The 21,547-nt window shown below is 40.3% G+C and overlaps 1 protein-coding gene across 9 annotated transcripts in view; it reads right to left on the reverse strand.

Moving 5' to 3' along the window:
* Positions 1 to 21,547, reverse strand: part of CHL1 (cell adhesion molecule L1 like) — a 126,627-nt gene that overhangs the window by 88,517 nt on the left and 16,563 nt on the right. For all 9 annotated transcript variants that reach the window (XM_067003022.1, XM_067003029.1, XM_067003027.1 and 6 more), the window contains exon 2: positions 6,150 to 6,230. The gene's annotated coding sequence lies outside the window, so the exon portion shown is untranslated. The remainder of the gene's footprint in view (positions 1 to 6,149; positions 6,231 to 21,547) is intronic.

Raw genomic sequence — 21,547 nt, forward strand, 5'->3', positions numbered from 1 at the left:
TACCCTATCATAAAGGAGTTAGATATATTTTGATTAGCCAAAAATATTCTACCACAGTAAGGCAGATCTAACTTTATTACTTTATTTTTTAACTAACAATAAACACGCTCATAGAAGAGCTTTCCACTGCTCACTTCCAAATTGAGAGAAAACACCAGTGCATCTCCACAGGGGCTGTGCTTGACCCAGTTATTCGTGAATGACTTTGGTAACACAAAGATACCAAGTGTGGAGAAGCTGTAAGCACTCAGGAGGACAGCACCAGCATGCCAAATGATCTCGACATGGAGGAAAAGCATCCAACATCATGAACACAATTAGGTATAAAGGTACACAAAGTCCAGCTTCTTTTGGAAATAATCAAATGCAAACTTTAAGATGTGCTTTGTAAGAGAGAGAACATAGAGGTTAGGAAGGATAAAACCTAAACATGAATCAGCAATGCAAGTCTGCTTCCAGAGAGACAAGTGGTGTTTTGGGAAATATTAACAGATGTTAACCACAGGACATGGAAGGTAATTATTCATATGAGATTTAGAAAACATGACCTAGGAAGGAGGGTATTTACTTGGTCTATAAAAAATAAGGTCCAAAAAGTAGATATAACAGCTATCTCCCAATATACAACAGGCTATAATTAAGAAAACCACAATTATTTATACTTTATGAACAGAAGTGACTGGCTTAATTCGCAGTAAGAAAAATTAAGGACAGATAGAATTAAAATTTTCTGAACTATATAGACAGTTAATCGTTTGAATACGTTTTCTCCAAGGAGGCTCTTGGGACCCCATCACTGGAAGCCTCTTAAAAGGACTCCAGATGAACACCGCTCCTGGAAGCTGGCTCTGCAGTGCGATGAAGAAAGTTCATCTCGAGGACCCCTCGAGATCCTGGGTCAGATTTGCATCCTAACACTTGTCAACACCACCCAAGAAATAATATCTGCATTATCTCCTCTGGAGCAAAATAACGGTGAAAGTATCGTTTCATTTGCCACCACAACTGAGTACTGCTGCTCAGGACATCACCAGCCTCATGTTGTCTTTAAGATTCATATTACATACTTGCAAGTAAGGACAAATATGTACATTTAGCTATCATACTTCAGAGTTTGCAATGACTCCATCCACAAATGCGCCTTTTATCCCAGTGCTGCCAGTTTCATGTTTTCTCAAGAATCACATTCAAATAAAACTACAGTAGGAGAAGCCACCTCATTACACTTCTACTTTGTGTCCCTGTATACACTGGTTTCTTAACACAGTCTGTCTTTAGGAAAAGGGTGGTATGTAACATACTTCCTTCTTTGCAATAGTTTGTGTTGCATATTCTTATTCATTTTTCTTAATTTACTCTGCATTTGATTGTCCCATATGGTACTTTGCAAGAAAGCTTATTTCAACTTCAAAACTGAATTTTATATTTCAGTTTACTGAACTAATACATGAGCTTTGCTGATGCTGAATTTATTCTACCTTTGTATTTTTACATAATTTTATTAACTCTACTTTATATAAAGCTGAATCACTGTCTCTTACCAATCTGTTTTCTCAGTGTCTACATGTATATAGTAATATAGTAGATATATTTGAAATAATAGGAATAACAAAAGTAGCATTATGCACAATTAGAGCTAGTAGCACACAAAATCAGACATTGTTAATAATAAATGGCAATATTATATAAAAGAAATACCATCTGAAAGCTGATTTTACACGGCATATTAAAGATTTGATGGCTCAGGAGATTGGTAATAGAATAAAAAGCCTTTCATCTCAAGGTCATCAATTCAAATACAAGTCAGACTGATAGCAACTGAAAGCCATTTGATGAGAGTGCTAATGAACCTAGTTTCATTTCTAAAAAATGTAAGAATAGCCATAGCATTTAGCCTTTTCTCCTGCCTCTGACAGCAGTCAATACAGAAATAGCATGGAGGCACAGAACTGATTTGGCAGGTAGAGCCGTATTCCCCTTGTTATATGCTGCCAGCCCCAGGCCATCACTATTTTAGCAGATTCCTAGCAGGTACCTGTTTGCTCTGTTCCAAAATTCAACATTTTCAGTGCTGCCAACTGTGTCTTTTATTGCTTGGAGGGCTGAAAAACCAAACTGGGCTTTCATCTCCCTGCATGACCACGTGATACACAGGCAGCAGTCTGGTCATTTGCTGGTGCCATAACAATTTGGTACACTAATGCATTACCTTTATTTGATACCTTACCCTATTTTTTCCGGTATGTATCGAATAAACCAGTGCTCCAAAGCAAGGCAATACATTAGGAAAGAGAGGAATCCCAGCGCCAAATAGAGTAACCGTTCAGCTCCCCTCACGTCAGCCAGCAAATAAAGAAAACCACATATTGTGAGAATTCACAAGCAAACTCAAAATCTTCTGGTATAAAAGCCCTGCTAGCATTTCCTTTGATCCAGTACAATCCCTCAATGCCTATGCAATTTACTACTGGCTGTAGTATTAACATGATGCAAAGCACTGACAAGAAAACAACTGATGTCCTTATGACTGCCTTTTCGCACTAAGTGACATTTTTGCTTTTTAAAATCATCTCAGGATGAATTTTGCTTTTATATCTTCCATGGACAAAGTTTGCGCGTGCAAACTCAGTGCCCAGAACATCTACAAATACTTGCATGTAGGTGTACACAGGGACATCCAGAAGCATCATTCAGTGAGATATACAGTAAAAAGACAACTTTTGCCCATAATCTGTACTTGGAACCCATTGATTCCTTTCTGAACTGAGGCATCCAGGCAACTCCCCCAGGTACCTTCCAGCCCAAATTATTCTACAAATTACCAACCTCACAACTCACGTAACCTCCATCTTCAGTAGTCCCCTGGCTTAAGAGGGCTGTTTGGCTTCTCAAAAGTGACTAATGGATTAATTTTAAAGGTGACTAGGTGCCTAAAGATGCCATTTACAACCAGCATGGGCTTACAACATCTGGGTAATCAATTCCCTTAATGCAATTTTTCCCCAGCGCAGCACAGGTGCCTAGCAGCCATTACAAAGCCAGTCCTGGTGCAAGGCAGGCAGTGGAAATCCCCAAGCTCTCCTCGTATGGGAAGGCTGTGCTTCCACTCAAACCTTCCCATGGAGCACAGGAACAGTTCCATCACACTGCAGAGCATCACTTTTGGGATAGCTCATCTGCAGGTCTGGGAGAGAGAATTTGCTCATGACACATACAAAAGTGAGCTTTACCCAAAAGCTTCAATGTCAGGGAAGCTCTCCATGGGACGGAGGCAGCATGTATTCCTGGACCCCTGTCACACGAGCCGAGTGTGTCCCCACCAGTGTTGTACTGCCCATGGTGCTGGACCAGTAACCTGAGTTCTCCCTTGTAAGCAGCCAGGTTTGGACCTACTCCAATTACTTCAGGATAAAGCTGGAGATTCCCTTGTTCCGGCTCAGAGGTACCTCCCATCTTGCCACCTCAAATGGCTCCACTTATCCCATGTCTGTCTAGAAGACTGCCAAGAGTACAGAGATCTGGATTGAAGTGGACTTGGGAGTGTGGAGAGCTCTTGAATGCATCAGTTAAGGTCATTAACTCCTGTGACACACCTCGCCGATGTCAATTTTCAGAGATAAGCGTGTGACAATCTGACTGGAAGAATTCTCCTGTAATATATTATTAATCCATTTATTATTACAGTTATTATAATCTTTTTGTGGAGCACTGTAGCTCAATTTATTCTATGGCAGCTAATGTTTTTAATGAGCCCTTTCTTCTCCTCAGGATGGGAGCTTCCCTCACCAGACATTTGGCTTTTGAGCAAGTAGAAAATGACACAAAGGTGTATCCTATTTATAAATGCAGCTTCACATGTCAAGCCCTGAATTCTAAATGCAAAGGAGTACTAACTTTCAAGTCAACAAGTAACTTTTACAAGGTAAGACTTACAAACTCTAAATATAGGAAGGCTTACAATTAAATTTATCACACAGTTAAATGCAATGAAATCTTAATGACAACTCCCCTAGCTGAGAAAGAGATGTGTTGAAATGAAAAGGTCCTGTGTACATGCACTTATTTTGCGGGGCAGCTGGGGGGCATACATTAACTTAACTCCGAACCCTGTCTGAATGGGTTTGGGTTCAGATTCTGGTCAGGCCAGGCGAGGGGGGTCACGGTGCTGAGCTGGGGAGGAAAGGGCACCGCAGGCAGGGAAGGGGGTGTGTGGAGAGCTGTCAGCCCCAGGAAGGGGAAGAGCACATTTCCCAAACATCCACAGCTCTGACGCATGGAGAGCCGAGAGCACAGCTGGTTATAAAGGCTGCATTACTGCGTGACCTTTTCTGCTAAGAGAGAAGGGCAGATATAAAAATCTGCTCGAGTTTGCACTCAGAATGTTACGCCTACACTTCCAGTATTTCTCCTTTGAAATGGCAAAGCCCAGCCCATGCGGCAGCCTCAGGGAGGAGACCGGAGGAGAGTTTTGCTTGTTTGCTTGGTTTTGTTGATGGTTGGTGGGTGGGTTTATTTATTTATTTTTTTGGTGGTGGGGTTTGTTTATTTTAGTAAAATGCATGTGTTTTAGGGAGTAAGAAGAAACAATAACATTGTGTATCCACAACAGTGGAAACAAAACCAAACCAAACAAAAAATGAGTAAACCTTTATTCTCTTTGCTCATGCAAACCTACAAAATAGGGGCAGTCTTCACAGGGTGACCCTTCCAGATGGCTGGTCACGAAAGAAAGAAAGTTTCTAAGCTAACTTGTAGACTGACAAAGAAAGTGAGCTGTTCAGAGCTGCTCCTAAAGGGACAGGAATCAAAACATAATCAGATTTTATAGAGATCTAGATGTACACAGCATCTGAAACCTACTGCTTGATCAGTTGAGGTTCATCAGAAATCAGAAAATTATTCTCTACTTGAAACCATCACTGGATGTAAAGAAAAACATATTTATCAGCTGTATAATAAAGGAAAAAAAAAGTTTTACTAAAAAGAAGTCAAAGCAACATTTAGACAGACTAAATTTTACCACCAACTTTGTCATTAAGAATTTTACAGACCGCAAAAGTGTGCAAAATCAAATCCAGCAGCAGATACATAAGAAGGATTTTCTCAGCCCTGCCCTCCATGATAGTAAGAGACAGGGATCAGAATACAGGGAAACAAAAACAACAAACACTATCTAAAAAAAAATAATAATGTTAAGGGATACATAATTCACACTATAAACAGAGCTTTAGTCTTAGAGCTTTCATTAATAAAAATTAATGAGAAATGCATATTTAAGCTCCATGTAGCACTCCCTGTTCATCAGCCACAAACAAGAAACAAAACACAAAACTATAATTGTTTAGCAAATAGGCTTAAATAAATAAATAGACAGAACCCCCTTGCCAGTGTGCTTATTTTCTCCAAGCACATCTCATTGCAGGACGGGTCCACAGGCACTGGAATCCCTTGTAGGAAGCTACCCAAGAGAAGCCACAGGCGCAAGTACCCCGAGGCTCCAAGTCCTCCTTCCACTCCACAGATGAATGCATCTCAAAGGCCCTGCTCTTTTCTCAACATGCTCCAGGGCTGCTTTAACTGAAGGCAAGGTCTGGGGCTTTGCAGCCAGGCCCTCAGGTGCCTGGGGCAATGCACTGTCACTCCTACCCCGACAGCCACCACCACCAGCTACTGGAAAGCAGGATTGTAGACGTGTTTGGAAATAATCAGGGTAGAATGGTTACACCACCTTTTCTGTCAGGTTGAAAAATGAAATACATTTGAGGTTTTTGTTTGTTTGTCTTTTTAATATCAAATCACAAACTCCTTAGCAAGAAGATTCTACTACAGGATAAAGCCTAACTTAGTGTTCAGCTATATGTATAATTATTGACTGTATGCTTAACTAATATAGAGCTAAAGACAAACAAGTCCCATCTGAAATCCCAGAGCTTTCAGACTTTGAAGGTATACCTGTATACTTCAAGCAATTCAAATCATAAGGAATTATTCCACAGCTAAATACATGCATAAATATATGTAAATGTTTATGCTATTATAGAAAGCATATTAAAGATACAAAAGATATCAAATAGGTATAAAACAGTTATCATGAATTTAACTGTTACCATTCGGAAATAAAGACATTAAATAAATAAATATATTCTAACCAGTACATCCAGGTGTTTCTTCATCAATGCATGGTCAATCTGCAGTTTCACACCTGAATCATCCTCCCCACCTTACTGCATCTAGAGGGAAAGAGAAACGTGTGAGTTGAGCAATGGTATGTCAGATGTTGACTTTATCTAAAAATAGCATCTTTATCAGTCCAATTCCTTTGTTTTCTTTTTCTTTTTTTTTTTTTTTTCCTTCTCTCTACATCACTGTGTTTGTCTGATCTTACTCTCTTTGTCCTCTATTCAACTAGGAAAGGGCAGTGTTTTCCATATTTGAATAACAAGTAATGTACCCCATGGAACAGAAAAATGGGCTGAGTCTGATTCTAATTCTAAATCTGGTTTGTGACCTTGGAATGAAGCACTTCTCTGCACCTCTATTTCCTCTCTTTCTTTGCCTTTCTTGTGTCCTTAGATTAGAAGCTTCATAAAGCCAGCTAAGTGGTTTATATAGTACTAAACAGATAAGACTCAGTGACCACTGAAACCACTAGATAACACAAAAACAGAAGCAATAACTCTTATCAATCATTACTTACACAATTGCTCTCCTATAGGCTACCAATGTGATACAAGATTTCAAAATGATTTTCAATACTTACTTGCATTTAAAACAATAAAAAAGTCTCATGAAAGAAGGGTGTATTCAAGACAAAAAAAAAATTCTTAATTGCCTTTTTTTTCCCCCCCCCCAATAATATATCCCCCTACTTCAAACATGTTGAAAGAGTTGCATTCAAGGAGTGACATTTCTGTATCCCTCTCAGGTGGACGTGGACATGCCACAACTCTGCTACTGAGCAGACACCTCCTGGCCTTCATGACCTTCACCATGGGAAGACCTGGGAGCTTTAAAACCACTTTTCTTGCTCAAAGACCTCCGGCCCCAGAAGAGACTACTTGTACACAGTGTAAATCCCAGGCCGTGTTCCTATGCCACCAAGAAGCGGAAGTAGTACACAAGTGCTTTCCCCCCTCCTTTTTCCTCCTTTACGGGTCACCTTTAAAAGTGAATTTCTTTCAAGACTCTCTGTATGAATGACAAGATATTCATTGAGATGTCTTAAGGGAAAAGAAGTGATAAAGAGAAATTCATCTAACCTATTTTCTTTCTTGTCACTACTTGATAATCTCTTTATCTGGACTCATTTCACCAGTTGCAGACAGACTTATTTCCCCACGGACAGACCCTAACCCTTTCCCAAAGCACACACATGCACATGCACCTCCTTTCCCACAGCATTTCAAATTCATATTGGAACATCTCTGTGCTATTTTGGAATACATAGCCAAATTTAGCATACATGGATGTATGTCTATGCTTATTGTCAAACACATCTCTCATCTTCCATTTAGTTTCTGCTTTGTGGGCAGATACACAACATTTATATGAACCTCCCTGCCAAAATAAGCATACAATTTCACTGAATCATAATTCACTAGCATATATATTTTAGAGTTCAACCTGTTTGTCAATAAATTATGGTTTCTGACATGAACAGAGAACATTTCTATAAGCTCTACAGCGATTTAGGAACCTCAGTTCTACTTCCAGCTGCACTGTAATCCTTCTCAACACCTACTGAGACTTTAGCTTAGAAATGTTTACTTTCCTGCTGGCAGCACACTCAGCCCTTTATAGCATCTTTACCTTCCCAAGGAAATGCAACTGCAGCTTGTGATGCCAAACACAAATTGCCTGATCTGCAGCTTGTGCCAGCTGGGTACAGCCGAGCCAAGCCCAGTCCGAGGAGTGAGAGACTTGCCTCGGCTAGAAGACAAAGCAAGCCCAAGCCCAGCCCCATGCACACTCACCAGGGCTTGCAAAACAAGAGTAGAAAATCTCTACTTTGTAAAACAGTGCAAAACAGAGGCTATTGCCAAGATTTCAGCTTACCACAGGAACAGATTCAGAGTTCGAGACCAGAGATGCTGTTATTACATCAAGTCTAGACTTCCCGACATTACATTTTCCCCAGCTACCTCTACATTAAGCTAATTCACTTGCAATTGATTAAAACAGCTTCTCCAAATAAAAAAAAAAAAAAAAAAAATCAACTTTTTATTTAGAGACATGAAAAAAAAAAAAATTCACCACTATTTTAATTACAGACTCTGAGGGAGGAGGAAATTACGATTTCTCCTCTCCCCTCTTTTTTTTTTTTTTTTAATCTAACTCAAAAATCACAGCAGAGAATAGTAGCTCAGATGCTTTATGCCAGCCTTCTTTTTAATCAGCTGTCTCCAGTCTTTACCAGCTGTTTGTCAGCTTCTCCCACTTACATGGTGCATCTTGGACTTATTGATCTAGTAAGCTTTAAATTACAGCTATCCATGAAAAAAAAAGCAGAGGCAAACCATAACAGGAAAGAGCAGGCCTGATAAAGGAATTCTGAAGGGCTACTCACTTTTACTCAGAGAAAATCTTAATAGAATTTCCTGGAGAGAAGGTCTGGGGGACTGAAGTTATCAGTGAGGTTTGCGAACAGAGGAAGGATAAATAGAGCTCACAGGCTGAAGGAAAGGATTTATACAAGAAATTCTTCCAGTGAAAAGTATAGGAGAGCTTGATAAAAAGAATAAATAAGATACAATATTAGGAACCTATCTATGCTGCTTGGTATTTCTTATTGGGTTTATCAGTCAGACAACTTTTAGCTGTTCTTGTTGTTTCAGGCGTAGTATAAACCAACGGTGAGAATTCAGCGTTCCCCAAACAAACAAAAATAAATGTTTAGAATTAGAAGGGCAGAGTACAATCAGGGCTACTTTCAGTGCTCAGGTGCAACTACTGCAGCTTCAGCTCACAGACTGCCAAAGGGTATTGCTCTTGACTTTCATCAGAGAGCATCAGGAGCGTCCTACTGAAGGCACCAAGTTGACCATAAATCCCCACAATGCTGCTCCACCTCAAAGCCACTATCCCACGCTGTTCCCAGCTCCTGGCAATGGGCATCATCTGGGGAACGTGACCTATCATTTTGCCCAAGTTTCTTCTGTAAGATGAAGGAAGACTCACGAGTTAGTGGTCATCGTCCATCACCCCCAGGCTTTCCTGTCCAGGTGATGCTGCCAGTAGGAAAGCTTTATCGTTCCTCCTGCGTGGCAGCTACACAACAGGCACTGATGCCTCATGCTTCCCTTGCTTAGGCAAAGGCTGTTCAAAGCTGCAGCAAATTTGCAGCTACACAAGTCCTAAAATGACTGAATTTAGCATTACAGTAGAAAAGAAAGCATTAGTGAAACAAAGTATGCCTTAATGAAAACAAATGTCTCATGGTCTACACTGAGAATTTAACTGGTCGTTTGTTTTTTCGTGCCTTGTGTACTACAAGGGAAAAATAAGCAGCCTTATAAATTGGGATTCACGACAATTGTCCTAGAGACCTTGTGGCCCATATCACAGAGGTTAGGTGCCCTGGCCTTGTAAATCTGCTGGGATTTTTAAAGATGAGAAATAAAACTAGGATATTGTTTCCTCTGTATGCATGCACAAAGGATCTGCGTGTCCATCTGGATACCCAGTGCTGCTTCTGCCTCGTACTTCCCAATGGCATTTTACTGTTATTGCAGTCTGCAAGTACAGTCACTTCGGCCTTCCTGTTCTCCAGAAGAGCTGACAGATTGCCACGTGAGGGAATGCAGTTCACACTTTTATTCATTCAGCTGGTCCCTTGCTGCGCTTGACATTGAATTTCAGCTCAGTGCAGAGAAGGGGAAAAGCAGCAGGGCACAAAAACAGCTTTGAGTCATCTCTGTCCCCTGTGCCGAGCTACCCTGTGGCTGCTCAGCCTCTGCACTGCCCGCTGCCTCCGGTCACAGTGCAGATGGCACGGGCACCTCCTTGGGCTCCTCCACTCCTGGCTGGAGAGGAGGAACAGGCTGGGGCAGGGACGTGGGGGCCCTGCTGCAAAGTGACCTTCCTGCTCAGCCATCCGTTTCTCTCTAAGAGACGCGTGAATCGATCAAGTACCAGCCTCCGAGCCAGAGTCCGTTCTCGAAAAGTGAACCTAAATATGGAAACATTGCTCGAACCGTGCCTGCTGCAGACCCCCACCTCGCTGAGGGGAACAACGGCCAGCTTTGGCCCAGAGGGCTGGGCAGAGCAGCCCCGTGTCAGAAGAGGGGAGGGCTGCTCAGGCCAGAGCTCCGAGGCAGCCTCGGCCACTTCCCTGCAGCAAAGCCCCACCGAAGCCAACTTGCTCACCCAGCAGCATGCTCGTCACATCTCATCTGAGCCCGATCGATCAGTGCCAACCACAAGCATTTATCCTATTGCAGAACGCGGTGCGTGAAGCACGGGTGGCAAAAGGATGAAAGGACCCAAATCCCGGCCTGGCCTGGCCGGCATTCCCATCACCCCAGTGCAAGCGACAATGAGGAAAAAAGCTCCAGTTCTGCATATTAACAGCAAAAGGTGTTTGGAGGAAGAAGGTTTTTTCCAAGCAATAAAGAGACGCAGTAACCTGCTTAGAAAATATCCCAATATGAAATGGACAAAATGCAGTCACAGCAAAAGATTGCTGTCCTTGGAGTGACTGGGGGCTGGATTCCGCACTAGAAGCACACGTATTGCAATGACAGCTTCAAACTAATACCAAGTACACAAATTTGATATGAAAATTGATATAAAAAAATAAAAATAAAAAAGATCAAGAGAGAGAAGGAGCTCTTAACCATTTAAGAAAGAAACATTTTTAGACATAATTTTACCCTTGGGCATTATAAATACAACGTAACAAAGCTGTAGCACTGTTGAAAAAAAAGCCAACACAACAGTAAGTTTTCCTCCTTCTTAAATAAAGCCTATTTCATTTCTGGCAACAGTAGGAAAGCACTAATTTCACAGCAGTGAACTTTAGATGTTCAATTTAGAAGACCTGTTTTGCCAATATTTCAGCTTTCCCACTAGGCGAAAAAATAATAAAAATCAAAGAGCGCTTTGGGTCAGTCTCACCGTTAGAATATGGTTGCTCCCAATTACCGCAAACACAACATTGCAAGTTTCTCAAATATCTATTTATTTATTACTGAAGGGGCTACCACAATATGAAGAGAACCTTGAAATACCAATCACAGCTGTCTGAGACCATCACACCATGTTAGCCAACAATTTCTGTGATTTACTGTACCTATAAAAGAAGGCAAGCATGAACAAGTTTTCATAAATCAAGCTTATTGGGCCAGATTCTGGCCCATGATTATTCAGGCACATGAAACACTACAGCTCGTTACCGGTTACATAATTCAGCTCTGTAGGGATCTTAGCAGTAGAGAAGTATGGTGTTAAAAGCTGTTACAATGGTCACCAGAAGAAAATCAACTTGGCTCTAACACACGTGTAAGGGCTGATGCGTACACATGCACATGCACTTTCTCATGGACTTTTCACCACATGATGGATATTTTTCCCTAAAGAAAACATCAAGGCCTGTAAAAAGCACTCAGATCTCATGTACAGCATTGCCACAGGATCACAGTAGGTAGATGTTCAGCAGTTAAACCCCGTGCCATGACACACATGAATGTATTGATTTTAAATTTACAGCGAACACCAGGTGTTATCGTCCCTTAAGGAAAATTGTGACTGCTAGGAATCACCTCTGTCAATATTTCCCTCCCGGGTCACTAAATCCTGATAGTCAATAAAAGTCAGTGAGCTCAACCGAGCTATCACAAGAGCCTGCACGTACCTTGGGGTAAAATTTGGCACACTTAGTATCTGCTTATTAGTTAGAATGATTTTGCATTTAAAATCCCCAAGGCATAGAGTGCACTTACACTTGATTTTAATAACCTTCTAATACACACGTATCTCTGCATTACAACCTTTCCCTGGGCTCTTCAACAAGGCATATGTGCAATTGAATGCCACACGAGCTGAAAAAAAGATTTCTCCTAACCCGGTAACGCAGCATCACAAGTACCTACATGCCAGCTGAAAAAAAAAAGAAAATCCATTATTTTTCACACAACCCATTTATTCCTATCATAACACTGGAGTTTCAGGAAATAACACATCTAAAACAATTAGTTTTGTGTTTTCTACATTAAAAAAAAAAAGTTTCAGTTTTGCACAGTCAAGTGCCAAAATACCCAGTCACTCTCAGAAATGTTGGAGCAAGTCTTCAACTGGAATAAATCAGCAGAGTTTTGTTGAAAGAATTTTTCTTTACATCACCTCACAAACAATTTCCCTAATGTTTTCTGGTTAAAAATAGTAGGCAGGCAATGCAGAGGATTCTTTTCACCACTACAACTCAGTTATAGGACAACTGTGGAGGCACATGAACTGAGAATGAATCAGAAAGGTTTAATGTGTGAGGCTAACTGCAGACAATGTATGAAGGTTTTTGATTTTTTTTTTTTAAATCAGTGTTTTTTGCTGCTGCCCTGCTCACAAGATATTTAGAGGAAAATTTTAATGAAGAAAATTTATTTTTTTATCCTGTTGTAAAGATTATTCATTATTAATCTGTAGATTTCAGTTGTTCTCCCCCCCAAGAAATGCCATTTGAATGCAACTGAAAAATTGTCCAATATTGATATGCAATTCTATGGTCAGATTTCTAGCAATCATACAAACTACCGAGCAACTTATTTAGCATTTAAAATAAATAAAGCAATGAAAATAAGCAAACCAAAAAGATTTCCAAATCCAACTAGCAAATGATGTACAGGTTTAAAAAAAAAAAAGTCTCTAGAGATTGACTTACAAAAAATTACTGACTTTCAAACATAAAGATAAAATCAACAGACTGAAATTGTTCATTATAACCAATTAGTTGAATTCTAATCCTGTTTTGGTCATCAGCTCTCTGCTTGCTTGTAAGATGGTCAAGCCATGGAAACAAAGTGATACTTGTTCCCATAACAATATCGAACCCTTATATAGCACTTTTCGTCAGCAAATCTCCAAGCACTTGACAAAGAAGGAAAGCTTTGTTATCCCCAATTCAGATAGAGAAATTGCAGCAGTAGGATAATTGCAGAGCCAGAAATAACACTTCCGAGTCCCAGGCTAATGGCCTAACTAATAAGTAGCAGCATAGGGCATTTCATTAACACAGGAGACAACTGAGGTCACGATGGGCCACTTCAGTACTGCTACTTTTGAAATGCTGAAAGTGCAAAGAGAAAAGTACAACTGGAAAACACATCAGCCAGTTCAATGAGTTCTTTACATTGACTCCTAGGACATAAAGCATGCTATTAACTCCTTCCGTCCACAGATCTGCATAAAGACTTCATGCTGACAATCCTCCACCTAGAAAGGTTACTAAGCTTATGTTTAAGGTATTGTGGTACCACAAATGCTTAGAGTTGAATACAGTTTCAAGTGTTTTTTGTTTTTTTTTTTTTTTTCTTTTTTTCTGTCTATCAGGAAAAACATATGTTTCTGCTGGAAAATGAATGGCAGAGGATTAAAAACTGTAAAAGCCCGTGCTCAAAGAACGTAATTTTTCTCAGAAGAAAGTAATTAGTGAGATTTATTTTTCAAGACTTTTTTCCACTGATGTTAACGCATGGAGCTCTGCTGTGAAACAGATGATGGGGTGGTTGAGGGCTAATGCTTATGTGTCAGTGTGGATCAGAAGCAGAGAGGCCAAAGCAGCTGCTGCTGCTGTAGGTATTTGCTGCCAACTACCTGATCAAGAACTGAAGGAGGATACAGCTTTATTTGGCCTTCACAGTTCAACACCCTGATCATCCTGGGGGCCTTTAACCACCGTGATATCGGCTAGAAGGGCAACTGATGGTGCACAAGCAACCTAGATTTCATAAGCATATCAAAGAAATATTGATGCTTGACTTCAGAAGAGCAGAATTTGGCTTTGCTCAGGGAACTAGCAGGCATAATAACAGGGACAACTGCTCTGGGGAAGAGTACTGGGGAGCTCCTTTATCTTCGAGGAAAACCTCCTCGAAGCGCAAGAATGATCCACCTGATGAGTAGGAAGCAGAGCAGACGTGGCAGAAGGCTGACTTGGCTGAACGTGGAATCCCTGGCTGAGCTCAAACACAAAAAGAACGTGAACAGAAGGTGGAAGTGAGGACAGCCTGCCCAGGAGCACTACACAACCCTTGCCCAGACCTGCAGGGGTAGAACTGGGAAAACCAAAGCTCAGGCAGAGTTGAAACTGATAAGGAATGGGATGGACAACAAGAAAGGCTCATTCATAGGTACATTTGCAGAAAAATAAATAAATAAATAAATAAAGGAAAAAGACAGTCCCTCCTGAATATGGGCAACAGAATTACTGACAAAGGGTACAGAAAAGGATAAAGAATTCAGTGACTTTTTTCACTCAGTCTTTACTGGCAGCCCTGCTCTCAGGTGAACTCATGACCATGACCTTTAATGACCATGGCTGAATAGGAGTCAGCAGTGGATTGATGAACCCCCCCAAAAAAAAAAAATTCAGCAGAGGGGACCAAGATGATTGTGGGCTTCAGCACATAATGTATGAGAAGAGGCCGAGAACTGTGTTTGTTTAGTCCAGAGAGGCTAATTACTGTTTTCAACTGGACAAAGGCCTGAGCAACACGATCTAATTTCAAAGTTGGTCCTACTTTCTGCACAAGATTGGACCAGATGACCTCCAACAGTCCCCTCCAACATTAATTATTACACTATTTTAATGGTTTCTCCTTCACTTATATTTATTGCAGGGCATTCACTTGTAAAGTAGCATTTGGAAATAATTATTCTGCATGTATGCAACATTTTCAAATGAAATAAAAAATTCCATACATATTTGAGAAGCATCCGACTGCTGGTGAAGAATATCATGGCCTAAAAGCCAGTCAGCTGGAGCCAATTAAATCGTGATCAACCTCCCATGACACCAAAATGCCTAATTGAACTTGTGCCGTCTGTGCGAGATGGAGATTTTGCCTTCTTCACAGAAGCCCAAAATGGGGGGTTCGCTGTTGTGTCTCTGTAAATCAAGATCATTATCAAAAAGTAACAATCAAAACAGGAGATGCCTGCATTGATTAAAATAATGCTATTCCTCTTCTAAGAAGAAAAGATGACTTCGCTTGCAAAAAGACAACCTCAGATGTTTACTCACAAATACATTTTTACCCTCCTGGCAAATGGAAAATGTGAGCAGGAACAAGTGATGCACATGCATATTTAGAATTAAACTTCAAAAGCAAGTGCTTCATTAGTGGAATATGATAAAAAGTAAGACGCGTTTGAATGAACAGCTATGGTTTAGTAAATCCTGACTTTGGTTTTAAAAAGAAGAGAAAAACTAGTGTATTTGGACTCAAATAAACTTACAATAAAAATCAATTTGTATTTATAGATACTGAATAACACACTCATTACTATTCATGCTCATTACTGTTCATTTTGCTACTGTCACAAAAAATATGGTAAATGACTGACAGCTTTTAAAATATATGGATGTCTGAAGAACCAAAACAGCTGACAGATCTGGAGTTTTGAATTCAAAAACTGTAGGCACTGCCAATATTATACTAATCTAACCTGATCTTAATTCTTTTTTTTATTATTATTTTATTTAAATCTCCCCAATCTTTTGAGTTAATTTGAGTAATCCTTTTTTTTCTTTTCTTTTCCTTTTTTTCCCCTCCCTGAGAGAATTCATGTTTCACTTCTATTTGGTTTCAGTAAGCTGTGAAAAATCACTGCACATCAGAAAAAGTACAAGCAACATTTTTCCCTAATTAGTCCATAAAAATGCTAATTTTTCTAATGAATCAGATTGAAATATCACAGGAGTAGGTAATAGTGCAAATACAGAGGTTGCTTATGGGGTAGGCTTTCAGATTCATTTTGCTAATCACTACAGCACCAGGCAACTTACAAAGCCAATATTTTAATGAGGTTTGAGAGGCAAAATATGCTTATTCAATTTTTGTGCAAAATAATGTTAGTTATATGCATATGCACCTACTCACTGCAACCATGCATTCAGTTATAGGTGTCAAAAACCAGACCCGCAGTATTTACAGCCTGGTTCCTCAGCTGCAGTGAATCCTTCTATCCCCATTACAAGAAGAGCTCCTCTGCTTGTTTACTCAAGCTGAGGATGTGACTATAAATCTTTATTCTGCTCAATTTTACTGTTAATACAGTCCATTTCTGAAAACGATAAAATAATACTTTCTTTTTTTCATGGACGAGTAGCTAATAATATCTCTAGTCTGAATCAGACAAGCAAGAAAGTGAAATCATTGTCTGTCCACTCCACAGTATCTTTATTTTTTTCTGCCCTTACACTTTTGCTCCTGCCTTCTGTGCTGGCACATACTAAGGCACTTGTATCCAAGCTGCAGATCGAGGAAGGAGTGGTCTTTTTTCAAGTCAAAATCCAGTAGAATCAATGAGCTCTTAGAGGAAATCTCCTAGGGCTTGACCTTCAGGGTGGCCTTTTACTCTCTAAACCCCATGTAAAACCACGATTCTGCCAGTCAGTCCTTGGTAAAAGATTTAAAGAAAAGGACTGTTGCCTATTGGTGGCAACAACAATCTAAGCAGGAATTAAGCAGCTTGAAAAAGCCTTTAAATTCAACTTACCACTCTCCCATAGCTCCCCATATATTCTTTATGACCCTGTGTTCTCTTCCCCCTTTGATCATTTTATATTGAAGTAGTCTCTTGTTTAATATGTAGCTAAGATGACTGCATGATAACATCAAAACAGAAGGGAACATAAAGAACATGAAAGAATACGAAGTCAATAGCTTTGCAAATCACAACGCATAAACAGGCCTAGTTGAAAGCTGCGGTAGTACAGTGCTGCCTTTATGCTCTCACAAAGTTGCACGCAGCGTTAAGACCAACTACAGACTGAAACTAAAGATTAAAACTACATTGGGCTTGCTTTCTTCTTGCTTTGATTGTTCATTCTCCTCAAATGGTACAGATCTACAGATTCAGCACCTGTTTTTTGTCCAGCGCACCAGCTGATCTAACTGCTCCTCTGCTGGATAAAAGGGTTTCCAAGCCAGTGTTTCCTCAGTGCAAAGCTGCACAAGTCCACAAAACATGGTCCTTCACCCTCGTACCACTATCCTTACAACACAGCCCAAGCCATCTCCCAACCTGTTCCAACATTATTTTTGACCAGAAGCAAAAAGGGAGATATTCACCAAAGTCTCACTCATGCTCTTCGGAGAGTATTAATTCCAATCTAACAACAGCAAAGTCTCTTAACAAGATTTTGTCTTCTTGATCCCCAACTTCTTTCTGCTGTAGTGTTTATATAAAACTACATGGTATGTGTCGGAGGCCAGACAGACTGAAAAGCTGATGCTTACCGTCTAGGACTCATCTCACACTTGGTTTTCATACCATATTTCTTGGCTGCCTACACTCATGTTAATCTGCTAAAAATCATTTTACCCACTTGGAAGACGACATATCACTTGTACTCAGTTCTATTATTCATCAGACTACCAGGATGTCAGCTCTGTGACTGACTGCTAATTATCCTTTCCCACTGAATGTCAGAGGCAGTTGCATTTTCGGCAGCAATTTATTCTTCCCATGGAGTCATGAGGTGGAAGCTGAGACCTATTGAAGTCAGTGACAAAAGCCCCATTGACTTCAATTGTGTCGGGAATTCATCTTGTAATGGAGAGAGACCTGTTTAAGTGTTACTTAGTATATGGTGTCAACACTCTGAGATAACAATTGACACCAGAACAATATGCACATTACCAATGGTGCCAGGATGGGACACAGCACTCAAAACCTCTGCACGCCATCAAATCCCCGTCACAGGACCAGACAGGATGGTGCAACACTCACGTTTCAGGTGCCTATGAACAGGGAATGTCCTCTCGTCTGGTCAAGCCCAATGCATGCAACATATTTGGTCCTATCTGAGAACAGGCACGCTTTGCTGGTGTGATAGCGACAGCTCATTCACTTGGTAGGTTGGAGTGATACCACAGCTAGTAGACGGGCTTTTTCCTACATGTGTCATATGGAGATATAAACCCATCTCCAGAAGTAATCTGGAATAGCTACGGTGTTACAAATTCACAGCATACACTGCATCTTAATGTCTGTAATAGAGGCAAGAGCTAAAAAGGCAAGGACCAAGGAGGCAAAGTAACTTCACCTTTCACTGACTTCCTATTTCTCCCCTCCAAGACATGCTGGCAAGGAATATAGCAGCGTTGTTCAAAATGCTCACTTCTAACAGGAAAAGCCCTACTCATCTTGGAGAATGTTTCATGTGATAATAAATGAAAGGCAAAATCCAAGTGTTGACATGCACACCATCTGAATTACGTGCTTTGCCAACACTTTTACTGTTTTTTCCCCCTCCAAATACGCTATCCCAACCTGCCCTTTCGTTCAGCGGGTGCTGCTGCCTTTCTCTCCCTCACCTGCAGACTTGTATTAATCCAAGTGCCTCACTTTCCCATCATTTCACTCCCAGCTGGAGGACCCTCTTGACCTGAACTCCCAACCTGAACGCCGGGGACCTGCACTGCTCCTCAGCCCTCCTTCCCTCCCTCCCTCCTCAATCCTTCATCCGACAGAAACAGGGGATGCTTTAATAACCCATAAACTGACCACCACATAGATAGCAGGTACCCAAGCAGCCACACACTCGTACTCTCAGGACAGGACTTCTCTCTTATTTCTGCACAGCCTCCTATAACCTTCAGGTCTTCTCTCTTCCAGCTGTCTCTGGATTACCATGTTTCCTCCAGCTAATATCTAGTCTGTTCTCACTGCCTGCCTCCTATATTGCTTCCTAGCCATCCGTGCAGAAAGCTCGCTTTCAGTTATCAACTCCCACAGCTTCTCTCGTTTACACCAGGTGAGGAGGTGGCCACCAATTGCTCTAGCCAATGTGTTGGTCACAAGTGAATACTGATAGCTTCAGCACAGCTGTTTGCATTTTTGACAGCCCACGCAGAGCAAAGTCATTCATTCCTTGGGGTGAGGATATCAGCAGGCTGCAGGAAAGCAGCCAGGTCCAGGGGGTGAGGAATCAGCATGAGCCCATCATCATCTCCCCCCTCTGCATGAGCCTGAGCAGGTAAGAGGACAGCCATCTCCTGAGGACAACAGCAATGACAACTCAAGCTGGAAGGCAGATTTTAGCAGATGGTTCGGACCAGCAGTTGTTTTAGCAGCCACCCTGCCCAAATCCAGCTAAAGAATATTCTGCATTTCTCCATCTTTCTCACACAGCTAAATGGGATGGAAATCTACTGTTCATGTGCAAATCATATTTCAAGAACTCCACTTTAGAAAGGCAGGCTCAGATACATTTAAAATCCTGTTCAAGCCAAATTCACAGTACAGATTTTATTCAAATGCATTTCTATATGCTTCTGCATCAAGAGGCTGCAACTCGCCATCCTTTGTTCTGTGCAGGCTCCTGCTCCTTTTACTGTTCCTGTGCCACAGCCACCAAGCTCACCTTGGGACAAGGCAAACCCACTCTCCTTTTTCAGCAGTTGTGTCCAAAACATCTAAACTACAGAAGCCTAAAAAAAAAATTAAATCTGATTTTGTTTTTCTGATGCATCCTATCAGTTATTTTGTTTAAATACAATGCACTATTATATATATATATTATATATATAAAGCTTAAATTAACAATCATTCATATATGGAAGGACAAAGAAAAATAAGTGATACTTCCTACGCAATTTCATATGACAAAATGGTATAAGTGAAGACAGAATGTAAAAACTATTTCCAAATGAGAAGCAGAATGCATGACAGCAACACATAGAATTAAAAATAAATAAATAAAAATCAATGTGCACTGCACTGGTTGCTTGCAAAATTAGACAATTAATTCTGTGTAAACGAACCTATCAGGAAACCACACTGTGGGGATCCTGATAGCTGTTATTGCAGTACGCTATATTAAGAAAACAGCGCTTTAATGAGATCCCTGGAGAGTCTCCATGGACTTGGATCTTCCTCTTGAAAAGACCATTTTTACCCCATTTAACTGCTAGTACTTCGCACCTCTGATACACATAGGAACAACAAGAAAAAGCTATTAACACAATTATCAGTACCAATAATCATTGTGCTTCCTGGGATCAAAAAAGACATTATGCCATTTTCAATATGTAAGATCCTTCAGAAATAACGTCTGCATATTGAAATCCAGTGCACTTAAAAGCACTTGCAGCCAGCATAGCAGAAGCACAAAGGCAGCTTTTATACAGGTGCTGTAAGAATACTATTTCTTTTTTTTTTTTTTTTTGTGGTGGTGATTTTGTCTTTTCATTCTAATAAGTATGATGTGATTTAAAAAAAAAAAAATCTGCAACATGACTTCTATTAATATCTCAATTTTTCTCTAGATAAAGCTCTTGTGCAGACCTTGACAAAATACAATAAATGCACCAGTTTAGCATCTGATTTTCCCAGTAAGTACTGGAGAATACCACCTTTGCACCAACTTCAAAATGGCTGTATGTCTAACTGATTCCTGGATGAAAAACAAGAGCAAGACAGAATATTTTGATTAAAAGTTTAGTAATAGGGTTGGAATCTGTTCTTCTATATGCAGATTCTCTGAGAAAAAAATAAAATAAAATAAAAACACATCACAAAAATGGTGTAACCACATTTACAGCTTAAATCTGAACAATCAATATTCTCAGGTTTCAAAAAGCTTTTCCAGTGAAGCCTGTGTTTTTTTCTCGTCATATTAGCTGTTTAACAGAAGTGGCTCTGCTAAGTGATGCCTTAGATTACAGAGGCAGAAACTGTAAAATGATTTTATTAATTGCACTTACCATGAAGTGCAAATAAATAAACAAGCCAACAAAGAAACTCATAAGCCTTTAACCCACCCTGTAAATTTAGATGAATTACTCCATTTATTCTCCTACAGTGTTTTAGACCTTATATAAGATATATCAACTCTCTACATTACTAATATAATGGACTGGACATTACTAATAAAATGGACAAAATTATGATACCAATATTGATTTGCAATATTGTCATAATTCAGCAAGTTAATGGGTTAAAAAGTTAATGGAAATGCTCACAGATCAGGCAGTTAATGAATGCAAACCCATGTGCTAGTATGTGCTGTGTTACTATTGTGTGGCTGCCATCTTACCTAGGCTAGTTTATGGGGCATGCTCTGCCATCAGGACTCCTGGCTGGATGGTCCGAGACACGTTACAGCACCCTGGGCTTAGGTGGAGTAAGCCAACCTGCAGAAGCTCATCTATGGACAGCCCCTGCTGAAGTCGGCCCTCCATGATGAGGAAGCTGACTTTAGCATGTTTCAGGCCCCCCTAATTGATATTACAGCACCAGGAAATGGAAAAAAGAGTTCAAATGCAATCTTTCAGTCCTAATATTTACACTGGCAAACATTTGTTTATCTCCCAGCTTTGTAATC

Source organism: Anser cygnoides, chromosome 10, assembly GCF_040182565.1.
Source record: "Anser cygnoides isolate HZ-2024a breed goose chromosome 10, Taihu_goose_T2T_genome, whole genome shotgun sequence".
In the NCBI taxonomy this organism is placed as follows: domain Eukaryota; kingdom Metazoa; phylum Chordata; class Aves; order Anseriformes; family Anatidae; genus Anser; species Anser cygnoides.